Source organism: Haliotis rufescens, unplaced genomic scaffold (genome assembly GCF_023055435.1).
Source record: "Haliotis rufescens isolate VD_foot unplaced genomic scaffold, xgHalRufe1.0.p SCAF_1, whole genome shotgun sequence".
Classification (NCBI taxonomy): domain Eukaryota; kingdom Metazoa; phylum Mollusca; class Gastropoda; order Lepetellida; family Haliotidae; genus Haliotis; species Haliotis rufescens.
The window spans coordinates 46,065,671-46,088,469 of NW_025963779.1; the positions used below are offsets into that span (position 1 = coordinate 46,065,671).

The following is a 22,799-nucleotide window of genomic DNA, read 5'->3' on the forward strand; positions in this document are numbered from 1 at the left end:
TGAGCGATATGCATAAAAAGAAGAAATTGTATTCCGCTTTAGTTTCGCATTACCACTTTTATACGCTGCTATATTTAGCTGCAAATGTCGGACATCGAGTCAGTAGCATTGCCATTGGCGCACTTTGCAGAACGGAGTAAAAATACAAAACACAAGAAGTGCAGATGATTTTGCTCTTATTAAATGTTTGTCAATTAAACACATAGTTGCATGCCAGAGATATAATTCTCTACGGTGTTTATCCCAGTTCTGGTCGTATCCCAGTTCTGGTCGCTACAAACGTCCTAGGCCCATTTTGACTAACCGATCCACAATTTTATTTCAACCCACTTTCTGCGGGCCACTTTACCAGTTGATACAAATCTGTGAGAAGTTTTTCGACGAACAAAGAAAAAAAATGGAAATTACGTGTTAATATTGTAGAATAAATTTTATTTGCGATATCAGACTCTTACAAACATACAACAATGTTGGGCCAATGATGTTCCAACATTCTAAAGTATTACCCAGCTATGAAACCATTCATGTGTCGCAAAGAGAACATTGATAGTGGGCAGCAAAACGTATTAAGAGTTACCTCCCTTGATAATGCGAAGGAGCCGTCTGGCATAAGGTAGATCTATATTTGTTTATGCTTTTTCAATAGCGCATTGTTTGATTTTAACCTGTCCTACGAAGCCTGTGAATGTTGTAAACTTATGACCAGATAGTAAAGGTCTGTTTCTTATTTAGCACGCCAGGCGTCCTCACACACTGATTAGATCAAGGCCCTTTCAGTGTCACGATGTTCGAACTGTACGAAATCTCGCTTGCAACAAGCCTTCAAGTAACGTTACCAGTGATACAGATCGTCCAGTATTTAGGATATTTGCCTACCCATTGTCACATATGTCCCATTGATTTTGTAGAAATTATACAGCAGTCTATGGGAATGTCCTATTGAAAATTCTAAACATCAGAGATTTTCCAAGAAATGTCCTATTGTCATTTTCCTCAGCTACGTAGATCTAACATAGCTTGTCTGTTCAGAGTTAATAACAATGTTTTTGTGTGACATTAGACATGTGACTGTTTACTGTTCAGTAGACATATTGTGCTGTTGACTTATTTTGTGCACGTAGGAATTTATTTTACCTTTTACCCTAACTTTGTATTTGACTGAGGTAATAGCCAAGTGTACATTTTATAAAATAGATATAAACTGGTTAGAAGTGATACATGTATATGTATCATGTATATATGTATAGTCTTTTGTAGAATTTATTTTGCTTGTATTTCATACACACTAGTGTAACGGAGGATATGTAATATATCTATATGTAGTATACTCATTTGTGCAGGGCTATTCACTGTACATCAATAAAGGAGGTTCCAGCCTGCGTCCCTGAGACAAGGTATGCATGATTAACTATGTATAGACTGTATTTTGTTTTATCTGGAAGGATTTGTTCAAATATATATGCCAAAAGTAAGTAACTATAGATCTGAATGTATTATTATTATTGTTGTTATCTTGTGCCTTTATACTGTCCATACCCATGATATTTATATCAAATTATGTATGTTTTAGGGCAGATCCGGACTATCGTGAAGTTCTCACTCTACGCCCATTGAAAATAAATCCCTTCTGACCCAACAAGTACTCCCTTATCTTTGAGACGAGTACCGCTGTTATAATTATTTTTTCAAAAAGCAGCTTTTTTTTGCAAGCCCCACTCATCATCACTGAGCACAACCTGCTGAAAATGATCTAACGTTTATTGATTCAATTTTTTTTTTGATGAAATAAATGATGTGACAATACAAAAATATAATGTCATTCAGTTTAAAAAACGTTTCTATCATTCAATATTTAACAATATAATAGCAAGTACTTTAGAAAAACCTGTAAAATGAAGTCAAAATCTGAAATTTCATTTTAGGATGGAGCAGTTTAGCCTGATGGTGTATTTTAAGGCATGTAGCAAAAAGAAAAATAATATCCTTTATAAATCATCTCATTATTGGACTTGAGCCAATTTGGTCCACTTTTTAAAATTCAGTCAAAATTTAAAAATTCAATCTCGGATGTTGCTGTTTTGTCTGGTGATGTGTATTTAGGCTCGGATATATAAAAGAAGGAAAAATAATATCCTAATATCACCAATTAATGGGACTTTAGACAATTTGATCCAATTTCAGAAATTTGGGAAAGTAGTATAGGTAATGGGGGTTCTGGACCACTTCCACTGGAGCCAGATTTATTACCTATACTGCTACTACAGAGGGAATTTTTTATGCGTAAATGATGATGCGATTCAATGATAGTCATAAGATTAAGTTAAATTGACTCCAGCTCACCACCACCTGGAGTCTATGATATAAATTTTTATAGGTAATGGGGGTTCTAGACCACTTCCACTGGAGCCGGATTCATATACCTATACTGCTACTACAGGTGGCATTTTTTATGCCAAAATGATGATGCGATTCAATGATAGTCATGAGATTGGCTCTAGCTCACCAATACCTGGGGCCAATCATTGCTTTAGATGAGTCTAAATGGTAATAAAAATATTCTTTATTATTTTTATCGATAAAGCGATATTCAACATTTTTATTAAGTTCTTCGTTCATTTTACTAGGAGACCAGACTATATAACTACACTCTTTTTGTAAATTGATAAGAAACAATTGATAACCGTATTTGGTTGGTTTGACATCACTGATATAATAAAAACCTTGTGGTAATTCTTTCCATTGAATAGCTTTCTCCATTATTATATATTTATGTTAGCATTTGTCTAAATGTAATCACACGATAGTAAACAATCTATTTTTAATCTCCAACCAGTTCTTTGGTTTTGGCACGGAATAATTGACGCGCTTGTTGCCTCCCCTGTTCTATGAACTTCTCGTCTTCGCTAATACCACTGGTCGTACGAGATTTTGATCGAATCTCCTGCTTCATTTCATTGTATTTGGTGAGCTCCGAAAGCACTAAACGAAACTCATCATCGGATATCTTACAATCGGCCATTGCTGTCGAAATATGATCCTCAATGCTGTTCAACTTTGCTTCGGCCAGTATCCGAATACTATCGTGTTTTAATGCTTTCTTTTGTAACCTACGAGAAATGAATTTTATCGCTATTCCTGCCAGTCCCGAGACTCCAGCGGTTATTTCCATGCCGAGCACGATAGGCCAACGATTATAGTTGATAGTAAACCGATACCCGCTACACCGAGTCCCATGCCAGATACTAAAAGCACGGTGTCAACTCCGTCCAGAGCATTCACGGCTCTGCGATACTTTTTATACAATCCAAGTCTCAGCTCCCTATCCTTCCCTGTTCGATGTTTTATGTCGCTTATTTGATGTAATCGAAATCCATCAACAGTTTCCATCTTTTCAAATGCTTCACCGAGCGCCGGATATAAACTCATAGTGTATATAACGATCATATAATAGTCTTTAATTGGTCTTGCTTAAATGTTTTGAGACTATACATCAACCTTATCAAATGTATATTATACGGCAAGAATATCTTAGAAAGAGAAATACTGTCACTTTTAATAATTTGGACCCCCTCGAGGGTTGCAACGGGCGATGCTCCGATATGAATAATACTGCAACGTTGACGCTCGTGTTTCTTGAGCCATTTAATCGATAGACCTGGTAATATATCGAAGGCATCTTCCGGTGCATCTCCGAACAAGACTTCAATAATAAGCGTAGAAAGATTAGGTATTGCACTCAGGTTAACTTTAATATCTTCGAATTCAGTAACCAAATTTAAAGTAACATTTTTTAAGGCCGGACGACTATATAACATATGACCTGGGTTTTCTGGCAGGGGGGTAACTAACACACTTTTTCGTTTTGATGGGATATAAGCCGCGAGTACGATGCCACTATTTATTATCTTTGTTAAATTATGTCCCTTACCCATCATCACATAAGGTGGGGTAATGACGATATTCAGTAGCCACTCGATGTTTGCTTCGATCATAGTCCATTTATTATCGTCGTTGTGAGTAATATTGTACGAAGTGTTTTTAAGGAGTCTACTAACATCGACATCGCTTAAATCTCCTAGATTACCCGTGAATGTGACTTCTTTCTGATTGTATACATTATCGTGTAAGTGTAAAGCGTATAACTTACCATCGGTACCGGGTTTACCAAATCCTTCTGTGTCTCCGAGATCGGAAAGCGCAATTGTATTACATTGTCTTACTGTTCCAGGGCCTGATGCATCAACCATTATTTTTAATATGGAGTGTTACACTTAAGTATCCTATATGTACAGGTTGGTGTTTTACATCTAATACAGAAATTTTGAGGTCTGAAATAATACCCCGCTTTAATTTTTTATATTGTAATGACGAGAAAGATTCCGTTCTACCGCTATTATATTTTTCATTTTTCACTGGAACACATCTGAGTAGAGTTGAAGGACTTTCTAGTTGAATATTATCCGTCTTGCTTATTTGATCAAGATGGATGAACAACTCTTTATAGGGGACTAAATCGGGTAATGCATCTCCATCAGATGTTGTCCTGTATATTGATAATATAAAGTTTCTTGATCTTTCTACCTGTGTAAATCCAAGTGTTATTGCTAAGTTCTCATGAATCAATATACCTTTTTCTCCAGTGCCGATTTTCACTATCCCATTCCACTCATTTTGTGTGATACTAATTCCATTAGGCTTAAAATTTTTATCATCGAGTGAGCATATATTGTAATACCCATCAGGTATATTAATGTTTTTTTCAATAATATTTTGTTTATCTGTTATAGACAACTCATTATTTCTTCTCGCAGCACTTATATTGGTCCACAGTGGGTAATACGTTACGTCGCATAGAGCTACTTCGAGTTGTCCATCAGAGTTATCGATTGTATGAAGCAGTTCAATAGACTGACCATTTGTTATTCCCGGGAGTGTAACATACATATTAAATATACAATGATACTATATCATAACTTAAATATGAAATCAACTCACATTACTAATCAATCGATTATAGTAACTGCCTCTGGTGCTGAATTTTTCGTTAAATTCCCCGATATCTTTGAAAAGTACAGGGTCACGGCAACTAGCGATAAAATGGTGCACGATTGGTTTCACAATCCGATGCAATTTTGGCAGAATCAGTTAAACTTTGCCATATGGTGTGCCACAACGGGATGTGGCGTATCTGTTAATGCCCCAGGATTTAAACTATATAAGTCTGTTATATTATTTCACGTGTACTATCAGATTAGACGTATACTTAAAGAAATTAGTGCTCCATTACCGATGGATCCAGCATGGAATCACGCAAATAATCATTATAATAAGAGGTCCTTCGAACGTATTTGTAATGAATTTAATGTTTCTACGAGTAAAGATTGGCGCATTAAAGGACCTAGCCATGGTCTAGGTATTCCGTACAATGGACAAAAAACTGTTAAAGAAGAAAGTGAAATGGTAAAAAAACCAGTAGATACACTTAGGTGGTCGCATAGAAGCAAACTTTATGTAAGATTACATAATATTTTCTTAAAAACTCATAATTGGGATAACAACTGGCAACTTTTTAATAATGATTGGAGGGAAGATATTATGAGTTTTAAGAGTGGCTTGCCTTATATTATAACAAAGTTTGTGCATCCAAACGATACAACAGATGCTTGGAATGAATTTCTTAATGATAAAACGGAAAATAATTTTACTAACCCAGGATTTGAAAGAGTTAATGAATCGATAAGAACTTATGTATGGGCAATTCTCGGAGCGCAATCGCAAACACGAACATCCATTATCGGTACTGGGACGGCGTTCGATGCGCAAAAACAGTTTGTCTCAAACGTGGAGGACGCCATTAATTCACCAGTTGACATACCATCGTCTATAAAGCGTTTTCAAGATGCATTACAGTATGCTCAATCCAAAGTGGACTACGTTTATGCGCCGGGACTATACATGTCTCCGAGTAATATGGAACTTAAGATCGGTCAAGTGATAGGCTATAATAATAAAATTGTTATCGCTACCGATCAACAAAAACCAGGTATAAATTCAGATATTAACGTCGAATTAATAACGCAAACGATCACGGGCGAAAAGGGAATAGTCAAGCCGCAAACACCACATGTTTCACAACCATCTACTAATGCTCAAACATCTACTAACGCACAAGTACCACCGCATATTGAGGCTAAAAATCAACAACATATCGATGAAAAAACAGCGCTTGTAGTGGGTGGAGTCTCGGTTGGTTTACTCATGATTTGGTGGTTAAATAGTTCTTAGCGAAAACGTACAGCAGCCCTGCAATTGCTACGATCAACCCCCACAAGTTTTGACTAAGCCAAGTGGTGGTCTTAGCTAATAAATTCAATAGCCAGGAAACTACACTCCCTATTATACCGGGAAGTGCGGCCGCGGCTTTCTCAGCGAGCTTTCCCAGTGCTGAACCTAATGCTTTTAAATTCTTTTTTATCCACTCTTTTATACCATTTTTATCGTTAGGCGGTGTACCTCCACCTGTACTACCACCTGTTAACGAGAGAGTCAAAGTCGATATAATAAATCCCAACGCGGTTAAAATACTGGCAATTGTTATTCCCTGTTCTCTGAACAATGTTTTAATTTTATCGGCCAGTGTAGTATCATCGTTGAGGACTTGATCGATAGTTTCTCGAATACGACTGATTTGCGAACGAAGTGCTTTTCTATTACTGGAAGCTGCTTCGAGGCGGGCCGATCTTTCGTCGTCTAAGTTACGCAATCTTTCCGCTACGCGGCGTCTACTGAATTCATCGCCCGCCTGTTCGAGTTTTGTTTTCTCATAAGCTATATGCTTGTCGATTTCGGATATCTTGGCTATATTATTGATGAGTTCTCCCCGCATTGTTCGCATTGCCTTGTCAAGACCTCGTAATTCCCTAATACTGAACTCCGAATATGGTACCTGTAACGTGGAATTATCGTAATAGGTATCTAAGATTTCTCCGAGTCCGTTCGAGGCCACGTTAGAGGCTTCTTCCAAATTATCTGTGTTACTGAGTTCAGTACGCACGGTTCGAAGAACCTTAGTAGTCTTCGCGGAAAGTCGTCGGTAGTCCACAACACCTAATTTATCACGAACAGTGCTGATGCTGTGTTTAGCAGCTATCGTAGACAAGGCTAGGGGCTTACGAGTACGAGAATGCATAAGATCAATATCCGGAGAGTCACGCAGTCGCAATATTCCTTTACTATCTATCGTAAACTTTGAATAGTCACGGCCTATTGGGGTATCTTCTTTTAAGGCATCGTAATAATCATTGACGGACGATTGTAAAAGTTCATCGTTAAGATTCGTACCACCAAAGTTGGTTTCATCAGTACCCTCTTCAGTTCGATTCGGATCATCAAAGGTACTTAGATCAAAGTCATTAATATCAAAATCAGTCATTTTTATATTAAACATAGGGTACATAATTTCAATATAAACAATGTCTTCGCAATACGGACGCAAGTTAAACCCACAACGTAGACTTCGAGATCCATTAGGGGTCAAAGCAATTCGTCAGTCTGTAACTATAACTAATAACCCTAGTACCATAGATCAGAATCAAACGCTTCTGGTTCGCTTTCCTAATCTCGGCGCACACGATGTGTTAGTTCCGGGAACTGTCCGACTAGCATTTGCGATTAGTTTGACTTCTACCGACGTTAACAGGGAGCCCGTTCAGAACATAGGTCGTGCTATCGTTAAGAAAATTGCGATTAAAATTAGCGGTAATGAGGTTTTGAGTATCGACGATAGCGATGTATACTATTGTTACATGGATCTCTGGAGAACGGATAAAGAGCGGGAAAACTTACAGTACCAAGGTATTTGTAATAAGAACACATTGAGACTGCGCGTGGGCGCTGAAAATGGTGTTGATACCAACGAAAAAGATAAGGCCGTTGCCGACGCATTAGGTAACAGATTCTATGTTCCCCTAGACTTTGAATTACTAGATTCCCACATGCCCTTTTATCAAGCATCCCTAGGCGATAGGTTAGAATACGAACTCACTTTTAATGACTACGGTAGAGTAATCAGATCTGCTAATGAAGATGCTAGCTATTCCATTGACAATATCTCGCTGGAGTACGATATGATAACGGATCCCAAATTAGCCAGACAAATTCGTAACCAGTATACGGGAAGTTTAGCCATTTTGTACGATCGCGTGCTGCGACACCGAAAGATCACGAGGGACAAAAAAGGTACGATGTGGAATATCAATTTAAACGTGCCCACGAGGTCGTTGAAGGGTATTTTAATGTTGTTCGAGGACCCCTCCGATGCATTTAAAAGAAATACCGAGAAGTTCTACAATCCCAAGATTACAAAAGTAAAATTGACTATCGAAGGCGTTCCTAATCAACTATATAGCCAAGGAATGCTAGCGTATCACCAGTGGGATGAGATTAAAAAACTTCCTTCTATAAAACGTTCCCCGGAAGTTAACGCGGTCGTGAAAGATCTGTCTCTCGGGAGTGTATCGATGGGTGAATACCTCACCACGAAGTACGCGCTATGGCTCGACATGCGAACAACGGATGATGACCAATTACACGGCAGTGGGAGGAAAATAGAAAATGCTAGCGAGGGTGCCACCATAAAGATAATGAAGCTTCAGGAAGCGGCTGGTACATTAACCATATATTTGTGCGTGATTATGGATGCGCAACTTAATATACAGAATGGGAGATTCGTGCAAGCAATCTATTGATAATCTTTTACCTCAAGATCCGCACTGCGCTATCATATGCGGTCAAACGGGCTGCGGAAAAACAGCTTTTATTCTAGATATTTTAGAAAGTCATTATCGGGACGTTTTCGATCATATCATTATTCTGTGCCCGACTATAAGCGTTAATAAAACCTACTTATCGAGAGATTGGGTAATGAATGACGACGGGGTACACAGAGTCGATCCTGGCGATCGTTTACAAGACTGCCTCCGAGTATGTCACGAAAAATACAAAGGAGAATCGACCCTTTTCGTAATAGACGACTGCAGCGCGAGAAAAGAACTCACAAAAAAGAAAGATATGCTTTCCCATTTAGCATTCTCCGGTCGGCATACTCAACATAGCGTTTGGGTACTTACTCAAAAATACAACTCTGCCCTGAAAGATCTCAGAGAGCAGACCAAATGGGTAGCGCTTTTTCATTGCAAAGATCGAGATTCATTCGAGGAATGTTTACGCGAAAATGATGTTATTTATACCAAGGGCGAACGAGACAAAGTCAGAAAAGTGTTAGCGGCAACGAAGCACTGTAAACTCGTATTAAAAACCGATCAACCAGCTGCTTATGCAATTGCTTAGCAAAATGTAGCAAAAATGTAGCAAAATTATAGCAAAATGTAGCAAAAATGTAACAAAATGTAGCAAATTGAACATTAGCAGTTAATATGACATAAAATGTGGTTCGAAATCATCATTCTTTCGCAACAGTTCATTATTACGGGTTGTATTGGATATGTCATATTATATTATGTTAGACTTAAATATCTCCTTAGGTATTACATTATGGAATGCGACGAACTCATCGAACAAATGCTCAAAGAATCTGATGCAGATCAAAATGTTACAGATAAATCTTTAGATAAACATAGAGAAAGACTCGCCGCTTTGGTAGCTGCAGGAAAATGTTCCCAATATTTTGGAGAAAATTATACCATCGAAAAAATTGATAACATGACCGACGAAGAGATTAAAAAACTGTACGCTCGTTACGAGTCTAGATTGGGAGCTACCATGACTAAAACGATAGGGTCTTCTATATTACAACTATACACAGTCGTAGCTAGTACGTTTCTCCCCATCCCGGCAGAACATCGCCTGTATTTATGCGAATCTCTCGAGAAAGACCCATTCATCGAACACGCTATAAGCGCAGTGAGCTGTGAGTTTTATCATATATTCGGAATGTTCTTAGCTCCGTTCACCACAGCTTTAATAACGGCTAGGTATTGTCAATTTAAACATGCGTGCCCACTTAATAATATAAAGAACGAAGTTCAAATTAATAATGGAGACACAGGTGACACCACAGATTGTGAACGAGGAACAACAGATTGTGGAACAACAAGTGAACACACAACAAGTGAATGAGGAACCACCTGTGAATGCACCACATGTGAATGAGAAAATACTGAAAGCTAGAGTTACTAAGAACCCCAAAAAAATAGCCGCAGGAAGAAAGGGAGGGCTGGCGCGCAAAGCGAAATTAATAAATAATTCAAATATTAATCCGATTAAAACATGGGCACTAGTAGGAGTTGCTGGTATAGCGGCTGTATGGTTCTTTTATAAGACCGGAGAAGAGAAAACGTCACCCCCGCCGCAACAACAAGTTCAATTAGAGGTTAGTCCTCATATAATGCTATAAGAAGCATGACTTCTCCAGCTACAGACGGTAAAATGTTGGTAAACGCGACGTATCATTCAGCGGTGGTCACCAGCTTGGCCATTGGCTATGCCCGTATGGCTAAAATGATTACTAAAGCCACACCTCCCAAGCTAGATTTTAATGGATATGACATACCAATGATGGTTCTGGATATTGGATTAGCTATGGCAACGAAGGATATGCTCATCAAACAAGGACTTATCCCGGAAGACATAATGAAGTAATTAAACATTTGAATATTTATATTCATATAAACATTTGAATATGGCAACAATTGCGATGATGGTCGGTGGAGCTGTTGTTAATGCTCTAGCTTTTTCGGGGAGTAATTATTTATTTTCCAGTATGAGGGAATCAAACGCTAAAGAAGTTGAAGAGGAGCGTAAACGACATAACGAAGCTTTAGAACAATACCAAGCAGCCCAGTTACAATATACACAGCAGAGAATGAAGAGATTAGACTTTATTCATGAACAACTGATTAAGGAAGGACATTCAATTCAAACGTTTAAGGATGTCGAATCTGCCATGCACGAATACTTCCTCGTTTATGGAAAAAAACTAGACCCAATACCAAGACCAACAATGAGTCAGTTTTATACACCGTCAGAGGAACAAAAGAACCGAGAGGTCACATTTATTATTATTGGATTGACTTCTCTATTGATTTTCAGCTATACCATGCATAAGTCAGAGTGACAGCTGTGGCTATGCATAAACCGTGACCTAGTTTAGAGCGATCTATAAATAGCATAATCAATATCTCACAGTGTAGCTGTGATTTGCATTTAGACAAATGATATGATAGATGTATATACCATGAATAACTGCAAGTTTACACTCATGGGAAAGACTACCCTTTGTAACCGACGCTGTGTTGATTTTTTTTACTGCGGCATACACAATTATTACATCAGGCGCGGAAACATTAACTATACGTGTTCTGTATGCGGGATAGGGGTCAAAGGTCGTTATTGTTTATGTAAGGAACACGGTGCTGATAGGGTCAGGAACCAGATTATTTATGCTAGGAAGAGAGATTACATCAATGAGAGGAATAGGTTGGGGAGAATATGTATTTAGATATATGAAAACAACCAATTAGACATTTGTCTCATTTTGCATATACCATTCAACCACAATGGTTTTTGTCAGAGAATTAAAAGCTATGGCAAAGCAAAGTGGACTGCGTGGATATTCTCGTATGAGAAAAGCTGAATTGATGGATTTACTCGGTTTGGAATACAACAGACCCCAGACTGTTAGAGAACTCAAAGCTCGAGCGAGAAACGGTGGGCTGAGAGGTTATTCTCGAATGAGAAGAGCTGAATTGATCGCTTTACTCGATAATAATCAACCTATTGATAATGATATTCAACCTAATAATGTTGATAATCAACATAATAATGATAATGATAATCAACATCAAGAATTAATATTTGTACCCACATCCGCCGGCGTTGGTAAATATCTAAGAGGTCGGAAGATGGATATTAATTCCAACATGGATGTTAACGATATTAAGCCCATCATATCGAGTAAAATTAACGAGGAATTAGATGATTTACATAGTATAAAATACCAGCTGACGATTAAAATGACATTGAGTAAAAGTAACACAGACGATAGCACCGAATATACCGAACCATATTTCCGTAGCAATCAAGAAGTTATAACCGAATCCGATACTATAAACTCATCATTAGATACATCAATTCAGAGGATACAGGAAACTTTAGAACGCTGGACTAATAGAGGTTCTGGTTGGGGTGTGGATAAAATCGATAGTTTATATTTAGATATAGCGAATTATATGCCTTTCAAAGGTGGATCTTATATAGATTTACCCCCGTATTATAAGAAGAAAAAAGGCATAATTAATGTAAAAAATAAATCCGATGACTGTTTAAGAATGATGATAAGATCTGCATTGTTCCCCGTAGACAAGCATCCGGATAGACCTTCTAGCTATCCCCAAAACGATGGACTCAACTTCGATGGTATAGACGAACCTACACCAATATCACAAATTGATAAGGTGGAAAAGCAAAATAATTTAGCTATAAATGTTTTTGGACATTCTAAAGGAATTGTTATACACAGGATACGCTCCGCTCCGGAAAATATCCCCAGAATCAATTCATTTCTGATCGAAAAAGATGGTTAATATCATTATACGTGGATAAAGAGTTTAAACAGGCTATTATACGATCAAACAAAACATAAAGAAAAGAAATATTTCTGTGAAAGATGCCTGCATGGGTACAGCAGACAAGATCTATTAGAAGCGCATAAAGAAGACTGTAGAGGTGTTGGACAGAATGCTATCAGGATCGATATGCCTAAAGAAGGAAAATATATATTAAAATTTGAACATTATTGTAATCAAATGCCAGTACCGTACGTAATTTACGCCGACTTCGAAGCGCTTATCAAACCCATAGAAAATACCAACCGTAGCAATACTGATAATAGTTTTACGTACAAAACTAAAGAACATATTCCTTGTGGGTTTGGATATATAGTTGTAAGGTATGATGGGAAAACAAACACTCCCGTGATTTACAGAGGACCTGATGCAGCGGGAAAGTTCCTAGAATATCTACAAAATGAAGAGAGAATAATCAGGGAAAAATTATCGTGTAAGAAACCCATGCGTATGACGAGGGATGATTGGTGGGCTCATAAGAAGTCAACGAGTTGTCATGTTTGTAACAAACCCCTGGATGGGGATTCCGTAAGAGATCATTGTCACGTCACGGGTAATTATCGGGGAGCCGCTCATAACGAGTGTAACTTGAAACTAAAAATGAACTCTCAAACAATACCCATCCCCGTTGTGTTTCATAACCTTAGGGGATACGATTCACATCTCATTATGCAAGCTATCTCGAAGATCGACGGCGGTTTAACGTGCATTCCTAATAATATGGAAAAATACATATCGTTCTCGTTGACTAAACCTATACATTATAGGGACAAGGATGGGTAAGCCAGAATAAAGCAAATTAATGGGCTTAGATTCATAGACTCCGTACAGTTTCTGTTATCTTCCCTGGACAATTTAGCTAATGCGAACAATCCCGATGACTTCGCGATAACAAATAAATATACCGATAAGATAACTCGTCATTTGTTGCTGAGAAAAGGTGTATATCCTTACGAATATATGGATGATTGGTCTAGATTTGAAGAAACTGAATTACCACCCCTCGAATCATTCTATAGTAACTTAACAGAATCTAGAATAACAGATGCCAATTATGAACACGCTCTGATGGTCTGGGATAAATTAGGTTGTAAGAATTTAGGCGATTATCACGATCTGTACTTAAAAACCGATGTACTGTTACTCGCCGATATATTCGAGATATTTAGAAAGACATGTTTCAAACAATATGGCTTGGACCCGGCATGGTACTATTCCAGTCCCGGACTATCGTGGGATGCATTGTTGAAGAAGACCGGCGTGGAACTAAAACTACTCACAGATTACGATATGCACTTGTTTATTGAGAAAGGATTAAGAGGTGGTATATCGATGGCAGCTAAAAGGTATTCTAAGGCTAATAATAAATTAGTGGAAGGATACGATCCCAGTAAACCCAACACTCACATATTATATCTCGACGCTAACAATTTGTACTGATGGGCTATGAGTCAACCTTTACCCACGGGTGGTTTTGAATGGGTCAATGATATCGAAGTGAATGATATCAATGTGAATGATATCGAAGTGAATAAAGGGTACATACTAGAAGTTGACTTGGAATATCCAAGTTCGTTACATAAAGATCATAACAGTTATCCGCTAGCTCCCGAAAGATTAATGGTTAATAAAGATTGGATGTCGGAATATCAACGCTCCTTGATGGGTAATAGTAGGTTAGCTAACGTAGAAAAACTCGTACCAAATTTGATGGATAAGACAAAATATATAGTTCACTACAGAAATCTCCAGTTGTATCTATCGTTAGGTATGAAACTTAAGAAAATACACAGAGTTCTAAAGTTCGATCAAAGCCCTTGGATGGAGCCCTATATAAGGTTGAACACAGATTTAAGAAAGATAGCTACCAGCGATTTCGAAAAGAATCTGTATAAGCTCATGAATAACTCGGTATTTGGTTAAACTATGGAGAATCTAAGGAAGCGTGTTGATGTTAAATTAGTCAGATCTAATGAGGAAGAAAGACTCAGGAAACTTATAGCCAGTCCGGCTTTTAACAGAAGCAAGATATTTGATAACGACTTAGCCGCGTTGCATATGCAGAAGAGTAATATAAAATTCAACAGACCGGTGTACGTTGGTATGAGTATTCTCGACTTGTCAAAACATTTAATGTATGACTTTCATTACAACGAACTTAAGAAGCAATACGGCGATAGATGCGAGGTGTTATATACCGACACAGATTCTTTGTTGATGGAAATACAAACCGAGGATGTGTATAAAGATATGGCAGAAAAAATAGATATGTATGACACGAGCGATTATCCTAAAGATAATCCACTGCACAGCGTAGTAAATAAAAAGGTGTTAGGTAAGATGAAGGATGAATGTGCTGGGACCCCTATAGCGGAGTATGTGGGATTAAGACCTAAGATGTATTCTATAAAGAAGTCCAATAATGGAGAGATAAGAAAAGCTAAGGGCGTTAAGAAGTATGTTGTAAAAAAGCATATCAAACACGAACAGTATAAAGAATCATTATTTAACGGTAGAACGTTCAAACACGAGATGAACTCTTTAAGAAGTTACAATCATAGGATATATGGATTAAGAATGAACAAGACATCATTATCCCCCTTAGATACAAAGAGATGGATTGATAATGATGGTGTAAATACCTATGCTTATGGTTATGGTGGTAATACCATACCGTCGGGAACTATGAACAACTCTTCTCGTACAAATGCCCTACCCGGTCCATCTTGAAGATAATAAAGAATAGGCTCTCCTTCTTTCGTAACCAATCTACTAATGCTATACGTCTTAAGGGACCATATGGGATCGGTTGCGCGACGTAGGCCTCCTTCGAGTTCACCGGCCTGGTATAAATATCTTACGCTTACTCTATCCGGAAGTTTTCGTTCTTTGCCTCTCCTCGGTGCTGAAGATTCGGAAGTCACTGATTTCATTTTAATAGCATGGGATGGTTTCTTCCCTATTAATCTCGTTACTTCATTATTCAGCGCTGATACAACGGCTGATAATCGTGTCACCCATTCGGTTGATCTCAATCGCTCGGATTTCATTTCGATCCCATACTGATAGCCAAACAAACGTTCCGCTAATGTCCTGTTAAATCTTTCGACGATAGCTTGACTGCGGTGGGCCTCTCTTTCACCACGGACGATTTCAACATCGTTCTTTGTTAACAGTTTAGTTACCGATCCGATAAACTCGCGACCGGGATCTACTTGAAATTGCTTAGGCCATTTTAGTGGTCCGCGTTTATATATGCGGCTCAGCGCATTAGCTACTTCTGTTGACTCTTTCGAGGTTAATGGCTCTGCCTCTTTGTATCGACTAGCCACATCCACTATTGTTAAAGCGTATTTATACGTTTTGCGTCTTACCTTATCGTGGGGAAGAAACAAGAGGTCAGCCTGATGAACTTCATTCGTTGTAAAAATATCAAACTTCTTCCTCGGTATATAACGCGGTGCCGGTAAATATATCTGCCACATCGCTTGTTTCTTTAACCAATCCTTGGCCACATCTTTAGATACCTTAGCCGCGGTGGCTAATTTTTTTATTGCTCCTACACCTTTCCAATATCCTCGTGGGCTATAGTAAATTTTATCCATTATTAATTAATATTGATGTTTCGTTTAATACAACTTATGACTATCATTGAATCGCATCATCATTTTGGCATAAAAAATGCCACCTGTAGTAGCAGTATAGGTATATGAATCCGGCTCCAGTGGAAGTGGTCCAGAACCCCCATTACCTATAAAAATTTATATCATAGACTCCAGGTGGTGGTGAGCTGGAGTCAATTTAACTTAATCTTATGACTATCATTGAATCGCATCATCATTTACGCATAAAAAATTCCCTCTGTAGTAGCAGTATAGGTAATAAATCTGGCTCCAGTGGAAGTGGTCCAGAACCCCCATTACCTATACTACTGGGAAATATTTTTAAATTCAGTCCAAATTTGATAATTCAATCTGTGATGTAGCTGTTATGTCTCATGATGTGTTTTAAGGCAACGAATGAACAGGAAAAAAGGAAAAATAATATGCCTTGAAATATTCAGTTTATGGTACTTTAGCCAATTTGGTCCAGTTTCAGTAATTTGGAAAATATCTTTAAACTTCAGTCAAAATTTAAAAATTCAAGTTCAAATGTTGCTGTTCTGTCTGATGATGTGTATTTAAGCGAGGAGTATGTATTAAAAAAGACAATATATCCATTGGACTCATCAATTTATGGGATTTTAGCATCACATACTTTATTTTTTTCATTTCAGGTTTCTCCATGTGAATAGAACAGATTCGTCCGCATTCAGAAGTTTCCCCACAGTAATGCAGAAAATTCATTCTGGGATGTTGTCGTTTAGTATGGTTATGTGTATTTAGGCAAGGTATAAACATAAAAGAAGAGAAAATTATATCCTTTGAAATCATCAGTTTATGGGACTTTAGCCAATTTTGTCCAATTTCAGTACGGTGAAAAAATCTTCAAAATTCAGTCAAAAATTTAAATTTCATTTTTTGATGGAGCAGTTAAGTCTTACAATGTATTTTAAGGCAAGAAACAAATAGAAAAAAAGAATAAAAATTATATCCTTTGAAATCACCTCATTATTGGACTTTAGCCAATTTGGCCCAGTTTCAGTAATTTGGAATCAATCTGTAAAATTCAGTCCAAAATTAAAAATTCATTCTGGGATGTTGCCATTAAGTCTGGTTATGTGTATTCAGGCAAGGTATACATATAAAAGAAGAGAAAAATATATTCTTGGAAATCATCAGTTTATGGGACTTTAGCCAATTTGGTCCAATTTCAGTACTATGAAAAAACCTGTAAAATTCAGTCAAAATTTAAAAATTCATTCTGGGATGTTGCCGTTTAGTCTGGTTATGTGTATTTAGGCAAGGTATACATATAAAAGAAGAGAAAAATATATTCTTGGAAATCATCAGTTTATGGGACTTTAGCCAATTTGGTCCAATTTCAGTACTATGAAAAAATCTTCAAAATTCAGTCCAAATTTAAAAATTCATTCTGGGATGTTGTCATTTAGTCTGGTTATGTGTATTTAGGCAAGGTATACATATAAAAGAAGAGAAATATATATTCTTGGAAATCATCAGTTTATGGGACTTTAGCCAATTTGGTCCAATTTCAGTACTGTGAAAAAATATCTAAAATTCAGTCCAAATTTGAAAATGCAATCTGGGATGTTGCCATTTAGTCTGGTTATGTGTATTTAGGCAAGATATACATATAAAAGAAGAGAAACATATATTCTTGGAAATCATCAGTTTATGGGACTTTAGCCAATTTGGTCCAATTTCAGTACTGTGAAAAAATCTTCAAAATTTAGTCCAAATTTAAAAATTCATTCTGGGATGTTGCCATTAAGTCTGGTTATGTGTATTTAGGCAAGGTATACATATAAAAGAAGAGAAATATATATTCTTGGAAATCATCTGTTTATGGGACTTTAGCCAATTTGGTCCAATTTCAGTACTGTGAAAAAATATCTAAAATCCAGTCCAAATTTGAAAATGCAATCTGGGATGTTGCCATTTAGTCTGGTTATGTGTATTTAGGCAAGGTATACATATAAAAGAAGAGAAAAATATATTCTTGGAAATCATCAGTTTATGGGACTTTAGCCAATTTGGTCCAATTTCAGTACTGTGAAAAAAAATTCAAAATTTAGTCCAAATTTAAAAATTCATTCTGGGATGTTGCCATTAAGTCTGGTTATGTGTATTTAGGCAAGGTATACATATAAAAGAAGAGAAAAATATATTCTTGGAAATCATCAGTTTATGGGACTTTAGCCAATTTGGTCCAATTTCAGTACTATGAAAAAACCTGTAAAATTCAGTCAAACTTTGAAAATTCATTCTGGGATGTTGCCGTTTAGTCTGGTAATGTGTATTTAGGCAAGGTATACATATAAAAGAAGAGAAAAATATATTCTTGGAAATCATCAGTTTATGTGACTTTAGCCAATTTGGTCCAATTTCAGTACTGTGAAAAAATCTCTAAAATTCAGTCCAAATTTAAAAATTCATTCTGGGATGTTGCCATTAAGTCTGGTTATGTGTATTTAGGCAAGATATACATATAAAAGAAGAGAAAAATATATTCTTGGAAATCATCAGTTTATGGGACTTAAGCCAATTTGGTCCAATTTCAATACTGTGAAAAAACCTGTAAAATTCAGTCAAAATTTGAAAATTCATTCTGGGATGTTGCCATTAAGTCTGGTTATGTGTATTTAGGCAAGGTATACATATAAAAGAAGAGAAAAATATATTTTTGGAAATCATCAGTTTATGGGACTTTAGCCAATTTGGTCCAATTTCAGTACTGTGAAAAAATCTTCAAAATTTAGTCCAAATTGAAAAATTCATTCTGGGATGTTGCCATTTAGTCTGGTTATGTGTATTTAGGCAAGGTATACATATAAAAGAAGAGAAAAATATATTCTTGGAAATCATCAGTTTATGGGACTTTAGCCAATTTGGTCCAATTTCAGTACTGTGAAAAAATATCTAAAATTCAGTCCAAATTTGAAAATGCAATCTGGGATGTTGCCATTTAGTCTGGTTATGTGTATTTAGGCAAGATATACATATAAAAGAAGAGAAACATATATTCTTGGAAATCATCAGTTTATGGGACTTTAGCCAATTTGGTCCAATTTCAGTACTGTGAAAAAATCTTCAAAATTTAGTCCAAATTTAAAAATTCATTCTGGGATGTTGCCATTAAGTCTGGTTATGTGTATTTAGGCAAGGTATACATATAAAAGAAGAGAAATATATATTCTTGGAAATCATCTGTTTATGGGACTTTAGCCAATTTGGTCCAATTTCAGTACTGTGAAAAAATATCTAAAATCCAGTCCAAATTTGAAAATGCAATCTGGGATGTTGCCATTTAGTCTGGTTATGTGTATTTAGGCAAGGTATACATATAAAAGAAGAGAAAAATATATTCTTGGAAATCATCAGTTTATGGGACTTTAGCCAATTTGGTCCAATTTCAGTACTGTGAAAAAAAATTCAAAATTTAGTCCAAATTTAAAAATTCATTCTGGGATGTTGCCATTAAGTCTGGTTATGTGTATTTAGGCAAGGTATACATATAAAAGAAGAGAAAAATATATTCTTGGAAATCATCAGTTTATGGGACTTTAGCCAATTTGGTCCAATTTCAGTACTATGAAAAAACCTGTAAAATTCAGTCAAACTTTGAAAATTCATTCTGGGATGTTGCCGTTTAGTCTGGTAATGTGTATTTAGGCAAGGTATACATATAAAAGAAGAGAAAAATATATTCTTGGAAATCATCAGTTTATGTGACTTTAGCCAATTTGGTCCAATTTCAGTACTGTGAAAAAATCTCTAAAATTCAGTCCAAATTTAAAAATTCATTCTGGGATGTTGCCATTAAGTCTGGTTATGTGTATTTAGGCAAGATATACATATAAAAGAAGAGAAAAATATATTCTTGGAAATCATCAGTTTATGGGACTTAAGCCAATTTGGTCCAATTTCAATACTGTGAAAAAACCTGTAAAATTCAGTCAAAATTTGAAAATTCATTCTGGGATGTTGCCATTAAGTCTGGTTATGTGTATTTAGGCAAGGTATACATATAAAAGAAGAGAAAAATATATTTTTGGAAATCATCAGTTTATGGGACTTTAGCCAATTTGGTCCAATTTCAGTACTGTGAAAAAATCTTCAAAATTTAGTCCAAATTGAAAAATTCATTCTGGGATGTTGCCATTTAGTCTGGTTATGTGTATTTAGGCAAGGTATACATATAAAAGAAGAGAAAAATATATTTTTGGAAATCATCAGTTTATGGGACTTTAGCCAATTTGGTCCAATTTCAGTACTGTGAAAAAATCTTCAAAATTTAGTCCAAATTGAAAAATTCATTCTGGGATGTTGCCATTAAGTCTGGTTATGTGTATTTAGGCAAGGTATACATATAAAAGAAGAGAAATATATATTCTTGGAAATCATCAGTTTATGGGACTTTAGCCAATTTGGTCCAATTTCAGTACTGTGAAAAAATATCTAAAATTCAGTCCAAATTTGAAAATGCAATCTGGGATGTTGCCATTTAGTCTGGTTATGTGTATTTAGGCAAGATATACATATAAAAGAAGAGAAAAAAATATTCTTGGAAATCATCAGTTTATGGGACTTTAGCCAATTTGGTCCAATTTCAGTACTATGAAAAAATCTTCAAAATTTAGTCCAAATTTAAAAATTCATTCTGGGATGTTGCCATTTAGTCTGGTTATGTGTATTTAGGCAAGATATACATATAAAAGAAGAGAAAAATATATTCTTGGAAATCATCAGTTTATGGGACTTTAGCCAATTTGGTCCAATTTCAGTACTATGAAAAAATCTTCAAAATTTAGTCCAAATTTAAAAATTCATTCTGGGATGTTGCCATTAAGTCTGGTTATGTGTATTTGGGCAAGGTATACATATAAAAGAAGAGAAAAATATATTTTTTGAAATCATCTGTTTATCGGACTTTAGCCAATTTGGTCCAATTTCAGTACTGTGAAAAAATCTCTAAAATTCAGTCCAAATTTAAAAATTCATTCTGGGATGTTGCCATTAAGTCTGGTTATGTGTATTTAGGCAAGATATACATATAAAAGAAGAGAAAAATATATTCTTGGAAATCATCAGTTTATGGGACTTTAGCCAATTTGGTCCAATTTCAGTACTATGAAAAAATCTTCAAAATTTAGTCCAAATTTAAAAATTCATTCTGGGATGTTGCCATTAAGTCTGGTTATGTGTATTTAGGCAAGGTATACATATAAAAGAAGAGAAAAATATATTCTTGGAAATCATCAGTTTATGGGACTTTAGCCAATTTGGTCCAATTTCAATACTGTGAAAAAACCTGTAAAATTCAGTCAAAATTTGAAAATTCATTCTGGGATGTTGCCATTTACTCTGGTTATGTATATTTAGGCAAGGTATAAACATAAAAGAAGAAAAATTATATCCTTTGAAATCATCAGTTTATGGGACTTTAGCCAATTTGGTCCAATTTCAGTACTGTGGAAGAATCTTCAAAATTCAGTCCAAATTTGAAATTTCATTAATATGATGGAGCAGTTTAGTCTTGTAATGTATTTTAAGGCAAGGAACAAATAGAAAAAAAACACAAAAAATCATATGCTTTGAAATCATCTCAATACTGAACTTTAGCCAATTTGGTCCAATTTCAGTAATTTGGAAGAAATCTTTAAAATTTAGGCAAAATTTAAAAATTCAATCTGAAATGTTGCAGTTTTGTCTGATTATGTGTATTGAAGTGAGGAGTATGTATTAAAAAAGAAAAGAAAATCCATTGGAATCATCAATTTATGGGATTTTAGCTAATTTGGTCCTGCATCACATACTTTATTTTTGTCATTTCAGGTTTCCTCATGTTGATGGAACAGATTTGTCCACATTCAGAAGCTTCCCGATAGTAATGCAGAAGTTCTCCATGTTGTAGTGGTTGGACATGTGTTGAATTGAATCATGTTCCAATATTACAGCTGGTTAAGTGCTGTATTAAACGTCATGACATCTTCAATATGTAATTCAGGAGCAACAACATCCACATCTGAGAACATCTTGTATCCTACAGTGAAGAGACAGATAAGTGATAGAAATATATTCTTTGAATATGGCTTCTTCATTTGTGAAAAAATTATGCTAATACTGGCAGTACAAAGTTTAAGTATCACTTTCATTTCAGTAGAACATCGAATAAAGTATGATTTCATTGCATTTTAAGCTCACCTTGACAACATTAAAGTGAGCTTTTGTTATGGGGATTGGGCCATCGTCTGTTCCTATGGGTCTGGCACCAACAAAGTAAGGTTTTCATTTTGAAACTATCCTCTTTATATTTCAGCTAGACACTTATCTCGCCACACTTATCTTCTCAAAATCTACTAACTTTCAAAATTCCAGAGTTTGAAAGTACAGTTATGATATGTTTCTCCACAACAAAGATGGATTTTGATTTTGAAAAAAATCAATATGTTGGTCATAGCAGGATGTTGATGGGTTTCACTGCCATTATGCCTACTGACAAATATGTAATAAACTTAGCTTACCCATGTGA

General features: G+C 36.0%; 1 long non-coding RNA gene across 2 annotated transcripts; it reads left to right on the plus strand.

The window, feature by feature from the left end:
* The first annotated feature begins 398 nt into the window (after window positions 1–398).
* On the plus strand, window positions 399–17,298 carry LOC124136489. Of its 2 annotated transcripts, none has more exons than XR_006861387.2 (3): window positions 399–613; window positions 1,341–1,394; window positions 16,921–17,298. It is a non-coding gene; the product is annotated as an uncharacterized LOC124136489 (long non-coding RNA). The 2 variants fall into 2 exon arrangements; XR_006861386.2 differs by lacking the exon at window positions 16,921–17,298 and adding an exon at window positions 1,571–1,636.
* The last annotated feature ends 5,501 nt before the right edge of the window (window positions 17,299–22,799 follow it).